The sequence below is a fragment of the Sapajus apella genome, unplaced genomic scaffold (assembly GCF_009761245.1).
Source record: "Sapajus apella isolate SASKATOON/1434 unplaced genomic scaffold, GSC_monkey_1.0 scaffold7, whole genome shotgun sequence".
NCBI lineage: Eukaryota > Metazoa > Chordata > Mammalia > Primates > Cebidae > Sapajus > Sapajus apella.
The window spans coordinates 18,949,075-18,954,387 of record NW_022436947.1 but is presented as its reverse complement, the minus strand read 5'-3'; positions in this window follow the sequence as shown (position 1 = coordinate 18,954,387).

Here is a 5,313-nt window from a genome sequence, read left to right as displayed (position 1 = left end):
AAAACTATTCCAGCCAATTTTCAGATGTGGCATTTGAAAGTCAGAGGAGTCAAGAGTAACACTAAGATTTTAGCCCTCAACAATTTAGAAGCAGTAAGTTGCCTTTAACTGCAATGGGGAAGACACAGCGCAAGGTAGGAGAAAGATCAGGAATTTGGTTTTGAAAAACTAAGGTTTGAGATTCTCATTATGTCACCAGTAAATAATGTCCAAGTGACCGGTGGCTAATCCTTACAGCTCTGCAGCAACCTCAATTCTTGCCTCCTCAGAAGAAATAATTCAACTGAGGGGTATAAGGAAGAAAAAGAGAATGAGGCAAGTTTCAGTGCAAGAGTGGAAGTTTATTTTAAAAGGCTTTAGAATCACATTTCCAGGAAAATGTGGTTTCCTGGAGGTCTAATGAAGACAGAAAATTTAATTTGCATTTTTCTATTGATCAGTGATGTTGAGCTTTTCTTCATATGCTTGTTGGCTGCATGTATATCGTCTTTTGAAAAGTGTCTGCCCATGTCCTTTGCCCACTTTTTTTTAACTTTTAAGTTTACAAGTGCAGGTTTGTTACATAGGTAAATTGTGTAATGGAGATTTGTTGTACATATTATTTTATCAAGTAGGTATTAACCTAGTACCCATTCGTTATTTTTCCTGATCCTTTGTCTCCTCCCACCCTCCACCCTCGAAAAGACCCCAGTGTATATTGTTCCCCCTATCGGTTCTTGTGTTCTCATCATTTAGCTCCCACTTATAAGTGAAAACATGCAGTGTTTGGTTTTCTGGTCCTGTGTTAGTTTGCTAAGGATAATGGCCTCCAGCTCCATCCATGTCCCTTCAAAGGACATGATCTCATTGATATTATGACTGCATAGTATTCCATGATGTATGTGTACCACATGTTCTTTATCCAGTCCATTATTGATGACTTGCCCATTTTAAAATGGGTTTTTTTTTTCTTGTAAATTTAAATTCCTTACAAATACTGGATATTAGACCTTTGTCAGATGTATCATTTGCAAATTTTTCTCCCATTCTGTAGTTGTCTGCTACTCTGTTGATAGTTTCTTTTGCTGTACAGAATCTCTTTAGTTTAATTAAATCCCATTTGTTAATTTTTGCTTTTGTTGCAATTGCTTTTGATGTCTCCATCATAAAATCTTTGCCAGTTTTCATGTCTAGAATAGTATTGCCTAAGTTGTCTTCCAGGGTTCCACTTTAAATAGGTAAATTCTATAGTTTTTAGTTTTATGTTTAAATCTTTAATCCATCTTGAGTTGATTTCACTTTATGGCATAAGGAAGGGATCCCATTTCAATCTTCTACATTGGGCTAGCCAATTATCCCGGCACCATTTATTAACTAGAAAATCCTTTTCCCACTGCTTTTTGACAGTTTTGTCAAAGATCAGATGGTAGTAGGTGTGTGGCCTTATTCCTGGGCTCTCTATTCTGTTTTATTGGTCTATGGGTCTGTTTTTGTACTAGTACCATGTTGTTTTGGTTACTGCAGCCCTGTAGTATAGTTTGAAGTCAAGTAGTGTGATGCCTCCAGCTTTGTCGTTTTTCTTAGGACTGACTTGCCTATTTGAGCTCTTTTTTTGGTTCCATATAAATTTTAAAATAGTTTTTTCTAGTTCTATGAAAAATGTCATTGGTAGTTGGATAGAAATAGCATTGAATCTATAAATTGCTTTGGGCAGTGTATTAGTCCATTCTCACACTGTTATAAATAACTGCCTGAGACTGGGTAATTTAAGAAGAAAAGAGGTTTAATTGACTCGCAGTTCTGCATGGCTGGGAAGGTGTTAGGAAACTTACCATCATGGCAGAAGGGGAAGCAGGCATGTCTTACCTGGCAGCAGGTGAAAGAGAGAAGGGGAAACTGCCACTTACACAATCATCAGATCCCATGAGAATTCACTCACTCTTAAGAGAACAGAATGGAGGAACCTGGCCCCATGATCCAATCATCTTCCTTGACATGTGTGGATTATAGGGATTACAATTGGAGATGAGAGTTGGGTGGGGACACAGAGCCAAACCATATGAAGCAGTATGGCCATTTTAACAATATGGATTCTTCCTATCTATGAGCATGAAATGTTTCCATTTGTTTGTCTCATCTCTGATTTCTTTGTGCAGCATTTTGTAATTCTCACTGTAGAGATCTTTCACCTTCACTGTTAGCTCTATTCCTAGGTATTTTATTTTGTGTGAGTGGCAATTGTAAATGGGATTGCATTCCTGATGTGGCTCTCAGCTTGACTGTTATTGAGTGTAGGAATGCTAGTATTTTTGTACATTTATTTTGTATCCTGAGACTTCACTGAAGTTGTTTATCAGCTTAAAGAGCTTTTTGCCAAGACTATTAGGTTTTCTAGATGTAGAATAATGTCATATGCAAACAGGGGATGTTTTGATTTTCTCTCTTTATATTTGGGTACCTTTTATCTCTTTTCCTTGCCAGATTGCTCTGGCCAAGACTCTCAACACTATGTTGAATAAGAGTGGTGAGAGAGGGTATCATTATCTTGTGCTGGTTTTCAAGAGGAATGCTTCCAGCTTTGCCATTCAGTATGATTGGCTTTGGGTTTATTATAGATGGCTTATTGTTTTGAGGTATGGATTTGAGTCATTTCAATCAACCGGCATGGAAGAAAAACTTAAAGACATTTTAAAAAGAATCATAAAGAGAGAACTACATAGTAAATAGAGACAGCCATGGAGTATTATAGTACTTTCATGGAGTATTACAGTAAAGGGTGATAAACGTAGTGGTTACTGGAAGAAGAAAAGTGAAATCAGGAAAAGTTTTCTTAATGATAATTAATATTATAGCATGTCTGTATGCTGATAGGCATGATTCAAGAGAGCGAAAACTTAATGGTATATAACCTCATACACAAGTGGAGGGTTGGCCTTAATAGAAGCATGGAAGAAGATAAAAAAATATGAGTGCAGATGTAACAGAGTTGATACATCTAGTGGTGGGAACTTGTGGAACTACTTTTCTATTTAATAATCATTTTAAATTTCACAGAGTCATCAGCAGAGCCTTCAAGTGTGAGTTAGGTGCAAAGCAAGTATTAGAGGTTTGAGGAAACAAGAAAATACAAATTCCTCCTTTAGGACAGGTATCAGTAAGCTTTTTCTGCAGAAGACTAGCTAATAAAAATTTTAGGCTTTCTAGGCCATACAGCCTCTGTCTCAACTACACACTCTGCAGTTATAATATTAAAGCATTGATAAATCATAGGTAAATGAATGGGCATGGCTAAGTTTCAATAAAACATTGTTTATGAAAACAGGCAGCAACAATCGAATAGCACAAGCAAAAGAATGAACTTGGATACCTACCCCACACCATATATAAAGATTAATTCAAAATCAACCTTAGAAGTAAATATTCAATCTAAAACTACGACTTTTAGAAGAAAACATAGGTACAAATCCATATGAATTCAGATTTGACAATGATTTCTTAAATGTAACACCAAGCAAAATTAAAAATAGATAAATTGGGTATTACTGAAATTAAGAACTGTGCTCCAAAAGGCACCAGTAAGAAATATGAGAAACAACTCACAGAATGGGAGAAAATTATTTTTAAAACATATATATGATAAGGGAAGGACTTATATCTATAATATGTAAAGAACTCTTATAAATCAATAATTTCAAAAATAAAATGAAGAATCTGAGCTGTTATTCTCTAAGGAAGAAATACAAATGTCCAAAATCACAACATAATTGGCTATCAGGAATAATGCAAATCAAAACTACACAGTAACAGTGTACTTTTCTTCATCTGTGTTCAGCTTCTCAGATGTTGGCACAGAGTAGATGAAGATAAATATTAAGCAGAACAAGGGTATGTAGAGTACATGCAAAAGAAAGATATTAATGACTGACTGCAATTTAAGCCAGACAGAGAAGGAGATATGGACTTAAGAGAGATAAAAGATGGAGGCAAGTGGTAGAATGAATGGCTTTTTTGTTTTTGTCTGGTGGAGTGGGGCCAAAGAATTGTTGGAGCTGAAGTACTGGAGAAAGAAAGCTGAAAAGATGCTGTTGGGTTAGAAAGTGGGATCTTTATAAGGAAAATAATGGAGGAGCTGCCGTCATTGGCCATTATTGTCAATGACAAGATTCAGAGTGAGTAACTGAGGTTTGGAGAAGGAGAAAAAGTCAGGGAAATGGGAAGCCAGGTTGTTAAAAGGATTATCTGCATAGGTGCTGAGATAAACAATAATTGTGATAAGAATATTATTGCAGGGAATTACAGTGAACCAGGAGCTAGAATCTTTAATAGACTAAGGGCAATGAATTGGGTTGAGGTAAAGCCTACCCACAAAAAGAAATAGTAAATATTAAGATGTAATGATGTGTGATTAAAAGCTGTGTGTTTTTAGGAATAGAGTCATATGGGTTTGGAAGCTTCAGAGAACAGTAACATGCCACTACTCCATTCCTGGTGGTATAATGGATGTAGCAGAGAAAACAGCCATTGCTAAAGAGTGTTGCAGGGGTAAGAGTATTACCAGAAGCCAGGTTTAATGAGAGCAAGAAGGTGAAGAGATCATTCAGAAAAGATGGTGAAGAAAGGAGTATTTTGTTGATAATGGTGAACTCCAGAGGACACAGGGAAAGGGTTTTAGGACATAGGCAGAGGCAGGAGATGGAGCAAAAAAGGATATGTACAAAACCATATGTGCGTTAGAGTACAGAAACAAAGAAAGACCTGAAATTCCTGGGCTTCCCCTCATAACTGTCAAAAGCAGAGATATAGGCAGGATTTCTCAACCTAGTCACTATTGACATTTTGGGCCTGAACATTCTTTGTTGGGGTTGTGAGTGAAGGAGTCAGGAGTGGGTGTTCCGTGCATTGCAGAATGTTAAGCAGCATCCCTAGGCTCTACCTGCTAGATCACAACTCAGGTGTGACAAACAGGAATGTCTGTAGACATTCCCAGGACTTCATCCTAAGAAAACAATTACATGTTTAATAATATATTTTCTATGTATATGATCTGTACAGTGTGTGTGTATATTATACATGTTTGTCCATCAGAATATGTAATATGTTCATCAGAGTATGTAATAGCCCCAAATTCAAAACATATAAATGACCATCAATGGGATATTGGCTAAGTAAATTATGATACATTCACTCGATGTATCATCTCCTACAGTTTCTAATCATGAGAAGAGGAAGGTGGGTCCAGGACAGTAGCCATTAAGGTCTGGTGTAGACAAACATGCCAGCAAAGAAATCTGAAATGGATACCTCAGCCCAACGTGAGAGAGCAAGAAGAATGAG